Raw genomic sequence first — 17,466 nt, 5'->3', positions numbered from 1 at the left:
GTAGAAAGAGTTACAGGTGAGCACTTTATATGTGCAGGAGTCTCCTCATTTGTACAAAGAGGGTATGTGTGAAAGAATAATGGTTTAATTCAATAAAATCGGATTCTATTACAGGTTACAATCAGAATGCTTCTGTAATGTGCAGCCCAGGACATTTTTATCTTCATTGACATAGGCCTGGCCTACTTATTTATTCCAAGGACTAAGCAACCCTTAAGCAGGTCAAGGACAAGTCCTGGGTTAAATGGCAGCTGTTACTGTTATGTTTTTTTAAACTTTTATTTAACTAGGCAAGTCAGTTAAGAACAAATTCTTATTTTCAATGACAGCCTAGCAACAGTGGGTTAACAGCCTTGTTCAGGGGCAGAACGACAGATTTTAACCTTGTCAGCTCGGGGATTCGATCTTGCAACATTTGATCTTGCAATCTTGCAACCATGTCATGTAATGGCATGGTTAATCTGCGAAAGAAAGAGAATAGTGTCTATTAGGCTATCTATAGGCCTAGTCTGCTTTAATAATCCAGCCCCTCTCTAGCTAGGTTTCTCTGTCTGTTTGCCTTTGCCTCTTGGTCTGTCTCTCTGTCAGTCTGCTCCTCTGTCTCTGAGGTTGCCTCACGGGTTGGTAATTGCATGAACAACCACAAGAGGGCCTACTTGAATCATATTTAGGCTACACGGTGCTATTATGCAGAGTAAACTATTATAAACGAGCTAGGCCTGTAAGATAATAAATAGTATGGTACCAAAGAAAGATTCTACGTCAATTCAGAGCACAATTCCAACAATTTATTTACAACCAGATGATTGTCATTTTATTGACTATAGTCCTACAGAAATTATACCATACCATTTAAATGATTATCACATTATAGGCTTCTACTTTATTTATTTTCTTGACAACATGATTTGTGCTTGCTTATTATCCACAACCTTCAGAAAACTATTTAGACGGGCAGAGGGACATAGAAAGGTGGCACTGACATGCTGAATGGCTGAGTTTCTATGGACGCTGAGCCAGAGTGAGCTCATGCCAATACCCGCCCTCTAATGCCCGACGAATTAAAGAGTCATTGTCAAGGCCAGTTCCTCTCTATCCACTTCTCCATTCACTATCCCTCATTCACAACAAATGTGTGTTTGTTGGTCTGTCGCAGTAAAGTGCTACTCTGGCTCCCCATCCTGTCCCATTAGCAAGCCTAGATATGCTGAGACTTTGTAACACTGTTCTCTGCTGGTCATGTTCATTTTATGAAAATAATGGCTCACATGTCTTACTCAAGACAGGAAGGCTGACCGTTTTCTATCACACATTGTAGAATACATAAAATAGATAGGTCATGTCTTCATTTCAAAACAAGAAATTAGCCTACGGATTCAAAACATTTCTCGGTCTCACTGCACAAGAAGGAACTAAAAAGACACAGCAAAGGTTGAATACTTAAAACTACCTTAATAAAAATCTGAGCCATACAATAGTGTCACAACGCTATCTTTACAAAGACGCTTCAAAGCTAAAAGGATCTCCCCAAAGGATTTATGCATGTCTGCCTACACATGAAAACTTGTTTTCAAAGCAGAACGTAGAATCAATAGAGGGGTCTGAGAACACCACTTAAAGGCCCACTCTGTGATATTTACCAGAGGTGTGGACTCGAGTCTTGAGCTAGCACAGTGAGAAGGTTTTGTGGTGTTGCGAGTGTGAAACTGAATCTGGAAAATATTTTATTATTTTGGCTATATGTCTAAAGATAGCTGTAACATCGCCCATACTTATGGGATGAAGATGTAACATATTCTGGTGAATTAATAATTATGTTTGTGATGAAGAAAAAGTCTACAAACAGATCATGCTTTCCATCTGACCAGCAGGCCGTAAGATTGCTCTGGACTCCAGAGAATGTGTCAATGGGACATGATATCCGTAGTCGATATTGACTGCTAACATGAATGACCTTCAGCTCAAAATGCAATACAGTTTATTTCTGTATCTTGCATTTTGAAAATGCATCACCATTTATGGCTGTAATGACAGGCCACATTTGCGCAGCGATGGTAGGGGCATGTTCGCCCTGTGCGCGAGCGCATGTGCGTGCGCTGTCGTCGCAAGCTCCTTTTTGGGGGTCGCAGGTGAAAAAAATGTAAAACCACTGTGCTAGCGAACAGATTGCTGATTTGATGTACAGCTATTGGATCGGGTGCAGCGCAAATATCAAATTGTAGGGGAGATGCCATAAATGAATATGCAGCTCCAAAACATTTAGGTGATCAAGAATATTAACCGTTTACTTTGCAAGTTCACCAGCAATGGGGCATCAAGCAACAATTACTAGCATAGGCCTACTGTTTTTTGGCATGAAAGTGATACTTTTCTTTTGAAGCTTTTGCATTTGGAATTTGTTGTTAAAATAAATTACATAATCAAAATGTGTTGTAGACAAAATAATGAAAATGTTTTTTGTTAGCCTCAATAAATAGACAAAGCTTCGTAGATTTGCCTGTATAGATTTTTTTTGTTTACTTGACTTGAGACTTGCCCATAGAATACACGACTTGGACCTGACTCGAGACGTTCTACTCAACTTGAGACTTGGACCTTGTGACTTGAGACTTGCTTGTGACTCGAATAATAGTGACTTGGTCGCACCTCTGATATTTACAGCTGTTCTTGATCATATTGGCCTAGCCTACTCATTGATTCTTGAAGAATATCCCTAAATGCTTCATGAGTTTAGTTCAACTGTCTAGCCTAACTCCATCACAACCAAATGGTTGTTGTTTTTGTTTATGAAAATGTCTTTGTAAACAAACACTTGGCTTTAAAAAAAAAAATGTTAACTATCATGGTGGTCACCTCAAGGACTGTCCATCAGTCCCCATCCCTCAGCTTTATTGCAAGGTTGCCATTTTGTTGTTGTTCAAATTACAGAGTGGGGCTTTAAAGTAATGTTGGAGAAAGGGGGTTTAGCAGACATCAGCCAGGTCTTTCATCTACATGTGGTACTCTCTGGCCTTGTCACTTCAGCATTCCTGAGACCTCTGGGTATCTATAGCCATTTAAAGGGCAAAGACAATAGGTTAGAGTGCCTTCAGAAAGTATTCAGACCCCTTGACTCTTTCCACATTTTGTAACATTACAGCCTTATTCTAAAATGGATTAAATTAAATACAATCCTAATCAATCTACACACAATGCCTACTAATGACAAAGCAAAAACATGTTTTTAGAAGTTTTTGCACATTTATAAAAAAATTAAAAACATAAATTCCTTACTTACATAAGTATTCAGACCACTTGCTATGAGACTTGAAATTGAACTCAAGTGCATCCTGTTTCCATTAATCATCCTTGAGATGTTTTTACAACTTGATTGGAATTCACCTGTGGTAAATTCAATTGATTGGACATGATTTGGAAAGGCACACACCTGCCTATATAAGGTCCCACAGTTGACAGTGCATGTCAGAGCAAAAACCAAGCCACGAAAAAGGAATTGTCCGTAGAGCTCCGAGACAGGATTGTGTTGAGGCACAGATCTGGGGAAGGGTACCAAAAAAATGAAGGTCCCCAAGAACACAGTGGCCTCCATTCTTAAATGGAAGATGTTTGGAACCCCCAAGATTTTTCCTAGAGTTGGCCGCCCAACAAAACTGAGCAATCAGGGGAGAAGGGCCTTGGTCCGGGAGGTGACCAAGAACCCGATGGTCACTCTGACTGAGCTCCAGAGTTCCTCTGTGGAGATGGGAGAACCTTCCAGAAGGACAACCATCTCTGCAGCACTCCACCAATCCGGCCTGTATGGTATTGGCCAGATGGAAGCCACTCCTCAGTAGAAGGCACATGACAGCCTGCTTGGAGTTTGCCAAAATGCACCTAAAGGACTCTCAGACCATGAGAAACAAGATTCTCTGGTCTGATTAAACCAATATTGAACTCTTTGGCCTGAATGCCAAGCGTCACGTCTGGAGAAAACCTGGGACCCTCCCTACGGTGAAGGATGGTGGTGGCAGTCTCATGCTTTGGGGATGTTTTTTAGCGGCAGGGACTGGGAGACTAGTCAGGATCAAGGGAAAGATGAACAGAGGAAAGTACAGAGAGATCCTTGATGAAAACCTGCTCCAGAGCGCTCAGGACCTCAAACTGGGGTGAAGGTTCACCTTCCAACAGGACAAAGCCCCTAAGCACATAGCCAAGAAAACGCAGAAGTGGCTTCGGGACAAGTCTCTGAACGTTCCTGAGTGGCCCAGCCAGAGCCAGGACTTGAACCTGATTGAACATCTCTGGGAGACCTGAAAATACCTGTGCAGCAACGCTCCCCATCCAACCTGACAGAGCTTGAGAGGATCTGCAGAGAACAATGGGAGAAACTCCCCAAATACAGGTCTGCCAAGCTTGTAGTGTCATTTCCAAGGAGACTCAAGGTTGTAATCGCAGCCAAAGTTGCTTCAACAGAGTACAGGGTCTGAATATTTATGTAAATGTGATTTCATTTTATTTGTAATACATTTTGGGAAGAAAAAAATATTTGTCATTATGGGGTATTGTGTGTAGATTGATGAGGGGTAAAAAACTATTTAATCCATTTTAGGCTTTAACGTAACAAAATGTGGAAAAAGGGGTCGGAATACTTCCCGAATGTAATTGTCAACCTTTGCACACCTGGATTGTACACTATTTGCATATTATTCTTTTAAAATTCATCAAGCTCTGTCAAGTTGGTTGTTGGTCATTGCTAGACAGCCATTTTCATGTCTTGCCATAGATTTTAAAGGCCATTTAAAGATGCACTATGCAGAAATCGCTCCGCCATTTCCTGGTTGCTAAAATTGTAATAGTTTGCTTAATTTCAGTTTATGTGACAAAACAAGTATAGTCTAGAGAATCATTGCAGGGTTCGACATTAACGCTTGTCCCCATGCCTGGGACAAGGGGAAAAAATTGCCGGACAAGGAGAATATAGACTGAGCTTTTCGGATGTCTAACAAAAAAATGTCCAACAATTAATCCGATCAATTTGATCAAAGTGTACTGAAGATGCGATGTGTTGCGCACTGTCAACTCCCAATCTCTGCACGGAGACACTTGTCTATCTATCAGTGCGCTGCAAGTAGCCTAGAGATTGGGCGAAATTAACTGAGCTGCGAGTTTGGGTGGCTCCTCTGAAGTCTCTCTTTCATCACGTGTCCGTGTGTGTGTGCCGTTTTCAAATGTGTGTAGCCTACTCTCTTGCCGGTGTTATCTCTGGGAAATGGAGAGCGGGCGATAGCAGTCTAATAAAATATATTTTTACAAGCACCGAAAGCTGGCCAGGCACCAAGAAAGAACCCCATTGTCCACCACAACTACCAAACCTTGAACCAGCTGCTAAAAAAGTAGCATACGAGGAAAAAGGATAAGAAAATTAATTCCGACCTGGAAAGAGGAGTTTCCATGGGCTCGACCTGTCGACACAGAGGGAGATATCATGTACTGCTCAACATGTCAGATTTCCCCAATATATCAGACGTGTAAGTTAATCAAAATAGTTTAAACTGTTCTAGCGAATGTTGATTAAAGCAACCCGGTACTGACTGACAGGTTCACAGGCCAAGTTAGCTAACGTTAGAGTAAATTAGCCACCAACAGGTTACATTGATATGCTAGCTATTCAGGGACAGTTTGGGATTTTGGCAATGAAGCACTTTACCTACTTCCTCACAGTCAGATGGACTTGTGGATAACATTTGTATGTCTGCATGCAGTTTGAAGGTAGTTGATAACTAGAGTTAGCGCAATTGCACTAACGCCAGTTACCATTAGCTAGAAAAACTACATCTAACCAGAGATAGTTTTGGGGAGATGGGAAACTTCCATGGAATCGTATTAATGCCCAATATGCACATTGCCCATGCGTCGTCAATGATGCATTCTAGGCAATTCTGGGACAAGGAGAGCTCTCCTTCAAAGAGTGAATGGCAGTCAATTGGGCGCTAGCTCAGAAACCCAACATTAGCATGACGATTAGTTCAGAAACCGTGTAACGCAGCATGACAATGTGAAAGCGATTGGTCGACAGTCTGCTGGTTGGGGCATTATACATTTCTCCATTCATTGCCCAATGGAATTCCTATCTCTGGTCTAACTTCTAGACTAGAGTAACCAAATGTGATAAATAGTGGATGGCCTAAATATTTGTTTTTGCAGCTCTGTAGTATTGTATGAGTTTAGCGCCTTCTAGGGTAAACTTGGGCATGAAATTTAAGTGGGGTCCCCTGAGAAAAACTGTAATTGTATCAAATTAAGTGGTTATAGAATACAACCCTTTAGTGTCAATTAAGAAACGTTTACACTATGAGAACTTGCTATCATGTTATTACTTTGTGTTGGGACAGCCTGCAGGAAATAGAATACAAGAATATGAACACACAGCCAGTGTTAAGGGAATATCATTTCTCTAAGTAGGGTCCCCTGCCTTTTCTACTGTCACTTTGGGGTGTTGCAGAAAACATTTAGGGACATTTTGATCCCTGTGCTTTAGAGATGTATCTCTTTATCTATGTATGTCGCTATGGTAACAAGCAGCTTTAATTTGCCTGGCATAGGTTGGCATAGGTTATTATTCTATTCAGTATTATACAGTAATTAATCAATTCTGCCACACAAGGGAAAATGGAACTGACATATTAGTCATTTAGCAGACGCTCTTATCCAGAGCGACTTACTGTAGCGAGTACATACATTTTTCGTGCCTACATGTTTCGTACATCAATGAATTCACTGATGTACTGTATTCATTCAGTTTGTTATAGTTTCCATATTGTCGGAGAGTCTGGGGTTGTCCACTTATTATCAACTCGCATCTGTCAAAAGTTTTTTTGCTACTACAGAATCTTCAGTTTCTGACAAAAAAAATAAAAAATATCAGCCCCACTTGCCAAGCCCTGCATCTAAACCGCTGTGAAATATATTTTACATAGCTGAAAATGCAATATTTTTGGTTATTTGAAGCTGGTGTACAAAGCCGAAAGTAAAAGACGGAGAAACGAAACTTTAGAACAGGAAGCATAGAAATAACGCACATTGAACAGATCTACCACTTCTTAGACTTGCATTCAATAAGAATGTCAAATCTATAACTCACTCACTATGTGAATTTGGTCGGGTTGCCCAAAAAGTTACATATTGCAGCTTTAAGTCAAAACTGTAACTAAGCCACTCAGGAACATTCACTGTCGTCTTGGTAAGCAACTCCAGCTTATATTTGGCCTTGTGTTTTAGGGAATTTGGCTCCCAGTTTCTGTTGGAAAGAAAACTGACCAGGTTTTCCTCTAGATTTGTACCTGTGCTTAGCTCTTTTCTGTTTCTTTTCATCATTAAAAACGCCCTAGTCCTTGCCAATGACAAGCATAAGTCTCTCCTTCCATTTCTCCGCTGCCAATGACTGGAACGAACTTCAAAAATCTCTGAAACTGGAAACACTTATCTCCCTCACTAGCTTTAAGCACCAGCTGTCAGAGCAGCTCACAGATCACTGCACCTGTACATTGCCCATATATAATTTAGCCCAAACAACTACCTCTTCCCCTATTGTATTTATTTATTTATTTAGCTCCTTTGCACCCCATTATTTCTATTTCTACTTTGCACTTTCTTCCACTAACCATTCCATTCCAGTGTTTTACTTGCTATATTGTATTTACTTTGCCACCATGGCCTTTTTTGCCTTTACCTCCTTTATCTCACCTCATTTGCTCACATTGTATATAGACTTATTTTTCTACTGTATGTTTGTTTTACTCCATGTGTAACTCTGTGTTGTTGTTTGTGTCGAACTGCTTTGCTTTATCTTGGCCAGGTCGCAATTGTAAACGAGAACTTGTTCTCAACTTGCCTACCTGGTTAAATAAAGGTGAAATAAATAAATCAATAAAATAACCATAAGATGATTGAAAATGTGAAAAGTGGTACTCAGTGATGTGTTGTGTTGGATTTGCCCCAAACATAACACTTTGTATTCAGGACATGAAGTTAATTTATTTGCCACATTTTTTGCAGTTTTACTTTAGTGACTTATTACAAACAGGATACATGTTTTGAATTGTTTTTATTTGTACATGCTTCCTTCTTTTCACTGTGTAATTAGGTTAGTATTGTGGAGTAATTACAATGTTGTTGATCCATCCTCAGTTTTCTACTAAAACAGCCATTAAACTCTAACTGTTTTAAAGTCACCATTGGCCTCATGGTGAAATTCCTGAGCGGTTTCCTTCCTCTCTGGCAACTGAGTTAGGAAGGACACGTATCTTTGTAGTGACATGGTTTATTGATACACCACCCAAAGTGGTATTAACAACTTCACCATCTACCAATAGGTGCCCTTCTTTGCGAGGCATTGGAAAGCCTCCCTGGTCTTTGTGGTTGAATATGTGTTTGGAATTTGAAATTTAATCAATTTTAAAATTCAGGCTGAAAAAGTCAAGGGGTGTGAATACTTGCTTTCAGGAAACTAGGCGTATGTCGCACATCACTAATTCACAGGAGATACATTTCAACGTAAATATTTTTTTTAAATAAAAATGTGTTTTTTGGGGGCAGAAATGCCTTCTAGAACATGTGAAATTTAATGTGCTTTAATAACAAGCTTGTATGCCATCTGTAAATACACTTTTTTTTTTCAATTGCGAGCCTAGCTGGTTTAATCACGGAAAAAGACAGGAACCTTCCCGCTAGTCATGATTGGCTGAGAAAATGAGTGGGCTGGACATGCCGAGAGATGAGTTCGGATTGGTCTGCCATGTAACACGCTACTGTCTATAACATGAGCTGGTCAGTATGTGTAGGTAATCCTTTCTAATGAGCCTTTCTTGAAAGTTATCACGTTGTAGAACTGCAAAAGTGTTGCTCTCTACTTTCTGGAGGACTGCGATTTGAAATCAATGGCATGCCCGGTGGAAGCAGAGTATGAAAGCTAAGAAGATGGAGAAAATTCTGGCGTTTGATTGCAAATATGCAGAGGGAGTCGAAAAGAGGACACACAGAAGGCTGTTGTACAAAACGCCCATCTCCAGATTACATCGTCAAACTAAGAGCAAACATGGCATCTGTGACAGAGAGGGAGAAGCGTTCATCCATGTAAATGGGTAAGAGAGTCTAGCTTGCTAAATTTTTTAGATATCATACATTTCTCATTTTGTCAAAGTCGTTTTCATTGCAAGTTAAAGCGTACTGTTAGCTAGATAGCTTACGTTACGTGTATGATCTGTGTAGTAATAGTATTCGTATCGCAATTAGCATTGCTAGTTATAGCCTAACGTTAGCTAGCTATCTAACAAGCTAGAAGCTAACCAAAACATTGAAAGTTGCTTTCAGTTGCCTGGTTTGCTAGATTGACTAAATACATTTTTAAACAAGTGGATGTATTGGTGTTAAAATACACCAGTTATGCTATTTTGGACCACCAGGCTGCTGATGTGCATGATATCAGCAGCCTGGTGGTCCAAAATAGCCTGTAGTTTTTGTGTTTATACTCTTTCATACAACAACGACAAGTTGGATGTCAGATGACAGTAGAAGGTTCATGATGTCACTGCGACAGCTGTCGATTGACATAGTATAAACCAGCCTTTAGTCTTGAAAACTTTGGTTGTTTAGTACATAGCCTCACATGTGAACATTTTCTCAAAAGTGGGGTTACAACTTCATCAACTTTCAAAGCAGAATTACTTTCCCATTGTTCCTCAACTGTAGTGTATGATATGCCATGTTCTAGCTCCGAGTCTCTACTTTTACCCAATGTAAAAAACACAATTTCAAATTTTGCTACATAAGACCGAATCGAGCCGGTGGGTCACATATAGGCTGCCTACTATTGGCCAACTTCCTGTATCTCTCTTCCAAGAGAAAATAGACCTAGGGGTATTCATTATGTCTTATACAATTAGCCTCATCTAAGAATTGCCAATGGGATCGTTCATGCTCTTAATGGTATCCTCATTTAGCCCAATGACTGTGGCATCTTTCTGCACCACAATGGCTAGATGCACACTCAGGCGGGGAGCAAACTCTTATGTAACCTTTCCATCTATCTATAGGCTACTGTAGTTATCCCCACATCGTCTTTTCAGTGAAATCGGTGCAAACGCACGTCTCGAGATCGGTGCACATGCACTGGGAGGGAGCAAGCAGTTTTAAGTTGCCGCTGAGTCTAAAATTAAACTGTCGATATGACTCTGGCTTCATAATGTGCTAATATAAGAAGCTGGTGTAAAGTCATGGGTATAGAGATAACCGATGGTGAGCTGGATTCTACACTTATCCTTCTGAGCTGCAGTATCGTAACATTCTGTACATGCACATGTGTCATATCAAGACACAGCACTTCATATTCTGTGTACAAACTCAAAGAATAAATATCTAGCCTAGGGGTTACCAACCTTTTTTCCCCAGGGCCCCCTTTTTCACATTTGAAAAATGTCACGCCCTCTTACTGTTTATTGAGATCGCCTATACCACCAGCTTGATTTTGCTTAATTTGAGGGACCTAAGAAAATGTTGTTTTGAGACTCATGAAATAATTTAGGTAGGCTATTTAATGATTATAATAATTATTATAATAAATAAGGAAATGAATCTCTAGAACCAATTTCCCAAATGTTATTCTGCTACCAAATATGTATTCTGAATTTATATGAACCCTGAATTTATTTATACTGTATATAGTCTTTTACAGAAAGTGAGTAGATCAATTGGTAGTGACAAAGTCACATATTGTATAAGATTACGACCCAATCCAAGTCCAATTCTTTGACTCCTCGACTTTAGAAAGATTATGACATTCAGAAGCTGAGGGACAAAGACAAACCAAATATATTTGCATGTGCATCAGAGTCGCGTCTTCCTCTGGCATTTTAACACTTGTTTCTAGCCTAAATCATCTCAGATTTTTGCATCGTTTTAGAATGTTTTTATTTTACCCCTCAAAATAAGGAAGGTCCCCCTCCCCTATGTACACCAGCTAGGCTTGGAACAGCTGATCTAGCCTATTAGACTGACTAGTTGTAGGCCGAACTAGCTATCCTATAAAAACTAGGCTATAAATAACTTGGGCCTAGAACTAAAACCAAAATCTAACTTAGTGACCTGCCTTATTGTTTATAACATGTTTCCTAGAGTGTTATTAACAGCGCTTTGTTTACAGAGCATGCGGATGGATTATACAGATTAATATGGATTCAAACTGTTAATCAAACGCTTAAACGCTTTGCCTTTAATCCAGTGATTACTGTCAGATTAGAACAGTACTTCTGCATATGAACGGGCTACAGTGAGATAACCTTTTTCGTCTGTTTTGCCTGACTAGGCTATACTGTACCTATTTGAAGACAGTCTTGCAGTGTAAAACCTCTTAAATAATTACAAAAACTGGGTATGGTTCATTTTCATTTCCAATTACTCAAAAATGTATCACACACACACACACACACACACACACACACACACACACACACACACACACACACTGGTTTTCACACAAGAAGATATTAGCATTTGGCAATGAGAATAATAAACAATTTCTACACAAAATCAACATGAAGACTTTTCATTTGTGCATAAGATGGAGTACGCCAAATTGATAGCCTCGTTGTTTAAAGAAAATATACTTTGACTTGTGATATACTTTAAACCTGAATAGATAGGCTAAATAAATAATATTATTAAATACATTAACATACAGTGCCTTCGGAAAGTATTCAGACCCCTTGACTTTTTTCACATTTTGTTATGTTACAGCGTGACATGCACTGTCAACTGTGGGACCTTATATAGACAGGTGTGTGCCTTTCCAAATCATGTCCAATCAATTGAATTTACCACAGGTGGACTCCAATCAAGTCGTAGAAACATTTTAAGGATGACCAATGGAAACAGGATGCACTCAATTTCAAGTCTCAGCAAAAGGTCTGAATACTCTGTATTTTTTGCAAATACTCTGTATTATAAAAAGCTGTCTTCGCTTTGTCATTATGGGGTATTGTGTATGATTGGAGTATTTTTTTATTTAATCCATTTTAGAAAAAGGTTGTAATGTAACAAAATCTGGAAAAAGTCAAGGGTCTGAATACTTTCCAAAGGCACTGTATAGGCTAATAGGCCTAGGTTACGCTATTATATAGATTACCCTATAAGACAAATGAAGCAGTAAGCCTATACATATAATTTATAAACCTAACGTACCAGATGTAAAAGAAACGCTTGAACTGAATGCCCCACATTCTGATCATGACAAGAAAGAAAGAAACTCTCAGGGGAGGATCTCTTCTGGACTGTTCAAACAATCCAGTAAATGTAGAGGAGTTAAGATGGAGTGTTTTCTTGTTAATAATACGGATTGGAAACAACTTCAGAGCGTAAGCTAGCACGTGCCGTAGCTAGCTGTTAGCCAGATATAAGCTAGCTTTACCTAGCAATAATGGAATCTCCGACAAAGTTGACACTTGTGGCAAGAACTTCATCTCGAAGAAAAAAAGACACTATAGGCATCTGCTATATGTTTCACCGGGGACTGTAAAATGTGAGGTGCATGTTATTTCCCAATGAAAACTTGATGTTTCCGGTTTCTTCTGACCCGGCTGAATTTATGGATGTGACAATCTAACTTGTTATCTTGAAACCTTACTGATTAGCTGCATAATCAACTTGCCCTGGGGATTGTCATTTCTAGATGGGTACTGAGTGATTGCATGGTAGCAATATAATGTAGCCTAGACAACAAATAAACTAGAATACTCACAGTGACACAGAAGAGTAACAAGGTATAGCCTACATCCAGTAGGCTGAGATATTACGTCAACCTTAGAAATAAAATATGACTTACTCAAATATTGATATTATTCAGAGTGAGCAATAATATATTTGTGATAGACAATCATTCATGCAATGCATCCATTTATCGGGGTGGTAGGTAGCCTTGTGGTTAGAGTGTTGGACTAGTAACTGAAAGGTTGCTAGATCGAATCCCCGAGCTGACAAAGTAAAAATCTGTCATTCTGCCCCTGAACAAGGCAGTTAACCCACTGTTTCTAGGCAGTCATTGAAAATAATAATTTGTTCTTAACTGACTGGCATCTCAAATTCTTACCAGGCCATCGGATGGCATCTCCAGGGGAGTCAACTGGGTATGGAAGGGTCGCCATACCCTAGCTCAACACCAACAATTTGCAATAGAATACTAAAATCATTCCAATCCTGATTAAATGCAATTTAGCATTTAATCAACCCCGCTGACTTTAGGACCATGCGGACGCCTGGGAGCAGGAGGAAGGCTGGCAAACTTTTCATCTAAACAGTTCAGAGATAAAGATGGCTGTAGCTAGGGAACCCCCTCCGCATACCACAGCGTAAGCTGAAATGACACCCCTGAGCATCTCAAATCATCCCTAGGCCATAACCTACTCCTTTGCCTGACAACATCATGTATCCTAAGAAAGTCTTACTTCAAGGTGTTCTAGGAAAGGAGTTTGATAAATCCGAGGTTCCTGTTTATTAGTAAAGGGTCACCTGAATAGTTGTATTGAGGATGAGCAGATACAGTCTACAAATACATAGTCTGTTGTGCAGGTGTCCCATGATCGGCAGAGAAACTATACAGACATGATAAATTATGTCAATGGGAGCTGGCCATCTCTGCTGATTGCAGCATTATTCTCATCCATCTAACGTTATAGCTAGCTTCAAATATTAAATTGAAACTGTCAGTGAGTCCCATACAACTATGTAATTGTGTGTTTTAAAAATAGATGCCACCATTGTGTCCAAATGATGCGGAAGTGTACAGCTACCAAAGATGTGTGTATACATTGACTTAGCCAGGTAGCTAGTTAATTAGCCATCTAGCTAGCTAGCCAGATAGCATGCTAGCTACGGCCCCCGTTATCATCATGCAGAGTAGCCAGAGAGCCACAGGAGCAGGCAACACTTCCAGTAAGCTAAAGTGGGATGACACATAGCCAAACATGCATGAATAACAATATCATATTTGCAGACTTCTCATGCTGGAAAGAACAATAGTCTGATACAACCCTGTTATTTTAGGGGAAAAGGAGAGTAGCTACCTTATTTTTTCCAGGCAGTTGTAGCTAACGTTAGTGCTTGGATCAGCCGAAACAAATGGTGATGATAAACCAGTAACCTATATGCACAGTCTCGCGTGGTTCTATGGTGTTGGGGTAAATGCTAACTTTCAATATTTATAGGTAATAGGAAATCCTAATATTTCATGTAGCTAGAAATACACATAATTATGTCAATATATTGTCCTATGGCGTGCGCTCAGTTCCTGAGAAAGCGTCCAACGGTGGGTGAAACCAATTCCTCGATAGGTGGGCATGAGTTGTAAATAATTGAATGTGTATTTATCTCTTTACGACAAATACCGGACGTATTGCGCATGACATTTTCAGATATTTTTTATTATTCACATTTTTATTATTTGGCCATTGTAGAGAACGAAACGGTATGCTTTTACAATAAATATAAAAATCCCAAACGTTACTGCAGTTGCTGTTTCCAGTGCAAACAGGAGACATGGCAACCATCGCATACCACAGAGTTTCTATACGCAGAGTCGCAACATCGCGAGATTTGCGGGAACGACTACAAAGCAGAGCAGGTCGACGTCTGAGAAGTGAAAAATTATTCCTTAGTTCTTAGTTTTCTAGAAACCTAAAGGCACAACCTATGTTCGAGTCAATGTCTTATGTAATTTAACGTGTTATTACTCAAACCTCGTGAAATTTACAAACTGACACGTTCTCATTTTCGTAAATTTTGTTTTTATTTCGAAGCATTGAGTTTGATTTGACGGCTTGCACATGCGCAGTTCGGCGCAAGACGACCGTTAGCCTCGAAGACGTGTTTAGCTAGCCAGAGTCGCCAAGACATATCCTCCAAGCGTGACCGGGGATCTTCATACTGTACACTAGCGGTTCTGCGGGGGGCAACAATTTTGGACCCCCTAAATGTATGAAAGAATTTTTACATAACACATTTTCGTTATCATTCTTAGACAGTGGCAACAATGATGATTAACATTATTAGACAGTGGCAACAATGATGATGAACATATATTATATATATTTTTAGTAGACGCTCTTATCCAGAGCGACTCCATACATTTCATTTCATGCATTTTTTTTTTTTTGCACTGGCCCCCCGTGGGAATCGAACCCACAACCTTGGCGTTGCACACACCATGCTCTACCAACTAAGCCACAGGGAAGGCCATGGTCTTTTGCCTGCTAATGCCTGCAATGCAGTGAAGAAAACGATATGACGACAGTAACGTCTAATGTAACTGGCCCCTCTAACAGTACAACTGGCCCGAGCTTACCCCCCCCCCCCCCCCAGTTGAAATGGTCTGGAACCGCCACTGATACTGTACTGTCTTTGCGCATACTCTGTCGCTGGATACACAGCCTATGGTACCATCCGGGTGCTCCTGACAGCATTATTGGCAACACTTTTGTGTAAAGATGTCAATAATCATGATAATATTTCACTGTTAATGTGACTTATTTGAGTAAGTCATATTTTATTTCTAAGGTTGACGTAATATCTCCATAATTTGCAGAATTTGTGACTTTCATGACCATGCATTGTCAATTACCACCATGTGCAATAAAACCTTAAACTAAATCGTTTACATTGTAGGAAATCTGTGAAGAAATGTACCACCAGCAATGGGACTTCTGAAAGAACACCATGTACTGTATCAGGACAAATACGGTCCAAATGCAGTACATACCTGTACACATATGAACAAGCACAAATAATGCAGATGGTCCTTGCCAGTATGGCAACTAATTTATTTTATTTCACCTTTATTTAACCAGGTAGGCAAGTTGAGAACAAGTTCTCATTTACAATTGCGACCTGGCCAAGATAAAGCAAAGCAGTTCGACAACATACAAAAACACAGAGTTACACATGGAGTAAAACAAACATACAGTCAATAATACAGTAGAAAAATAAGTCTATATACAATGTGAGCAAATGAGGTGAGATAAGGGAGGTAAAGGCAAAAAGACCATGGTGGCAAAGTAAATACAATATAGCAAGTAAAACACTGGAATGGTAGATTTGTAGTAGAAGAAAGTGCAAAGTATGAATAGAAATAATGGGGTGCAAAGGAGCTAAATAAATAAATAAATACAATAGGGGAAGAGGGAGTTGTTTGGGCTAAATTATTGATGGGCTATGTACAGGTGCAGTGATCTGTGAGCTGCTCTGACAGCTGGTGCTTAAAGCTAGTGAGGGAGATAAGTGTTTCCAGTTTCAGAGATTTTTGTAGTTCCAGTCATTGGCAGCAGAGAACTGGAAGGAGAGACGGCCAAAGGAGGAATTGGCTTTGGGGGTGACCAGAGAGATAAACCTGCTGGAGCGCATGCTACAGGTGGGTGCTGCTATAGTGACCAGTGAGCGGAGATAAGGGGGGACTTTACCTAGCAGGGTCTTGTAGATGACCTAATAAAGTGATGTGTGTGGTAATATTCAGTCTCTTTGGTCTAATGCAGGGTTTTCCAAAGTCAGTCCTGACAATGGGACATTCCCTGTCAACGTCCCTTCTTAATTCATATTTTAGTCCCTCGAACTTCCCCATACAGTAGGTGGGGAAAATACACCTTATAGGTTGTAGTCTGCCAATAAACTTCAAAGAAGAAGAAGAAGAAGAAAAAATGTAATATCTGTATCCGAGCCTTTGAAGAGGACAAAAATGGTCGCTGATCGAGTGGATGAGCAAGGGATTGGAGAGTGGGAAAGCTATGGCGGCGGTGGATGTTCTGTTTGAAACCAATGGCATGTCGGGTGAAGATGAGAGCACAGACAGTGAGAATGAGTTGGCTACATTGGCTAAAAAGATAGGAAACAAAAGAAGCATCCCATTAGTTCCTTCATGAACAACCCCCTCGAGCATCCCATTGGTATCTGATGAAACCTTCCCTCGAGCACCCCATTGGTTCCAGCATGAACAGCCCCCCATTGAGCACGATATTTTCATGCTTGTGTGACACTTTTGAATGTGGATCAAAAGGGAAATAAAAGTTTTATCTGTAGACAGTGTCCTTCACTCAAGCCTGGGGAACACCTGCCCTCGCCGTCATTAATAGAACAACATGAAAAAAGTGCCAGACAGGCAGGGGCGAAGGACACCATCTACCGGTCACCCCCGCCTCCCACTTGCACAGGAGGCTAGGGAGACACCGTGTACTAGCTGGCTTGTTGGTTAATGAAACTGTGTGCTAGCTAGCTTGCTAGTAAGCTAGTACACAGTATCCTTCACTCCCACATGCCGAACACCTGCCCTCGCCGTCATTAAAGGAACTGTAGGAAAACTGTGCCCGATAGGCGGGGGCGAAAGACACTGCCTACCGGTGTACGGCTAGCTAGTTACCGTTGTCGCCCCTGCCCCTTCTTCTGTGGGGTTTATCG

At 40.3% G+C, this 17,466-nt stretch overlaps 1 protein-coding gene across 2 annotated transcripts in view; it reads right to left on the bottom strand.

Annotated features, from left to right (window-relative positions):
• The window catches only part of ttll7 (tubulin tyrosine ligase-like family, member 7), a 142,592-nt gene extending 128,232 nt beyond the window's left edge, over positions 1-14,360 (bottom strand). For both annotated transcript variants that reach the window (XM_014215640.2, XM_045687265.1), the window contains exon 1: positions 14,091-14,360. The gene's annotated coding sequence lies outside the window, so the exon portion shown is untranslated. The remainder of the gene's footprint in view (positions 1-14,090) is intronic.
• Positions 14,361-17,466: the final 3,106 nt, after the last annotated feature.

This window comes from Salmo salar, chromosome ssa10 (genome assembly GCF_905237065.1).
Source record: "Salmo salar chromosome ssa10, Ssal_v3.1, whole genome shotgun sequence".
Taxonomy (NCBI): Eukaryota; Metazoa; Chordata; class Actinopteri; order Salmoniformes; family Salmonidae; genus Salmo; species Salmo salar.
This window is presented reverse-complemented; position numbering and strand designations above follow the sequence as displayed.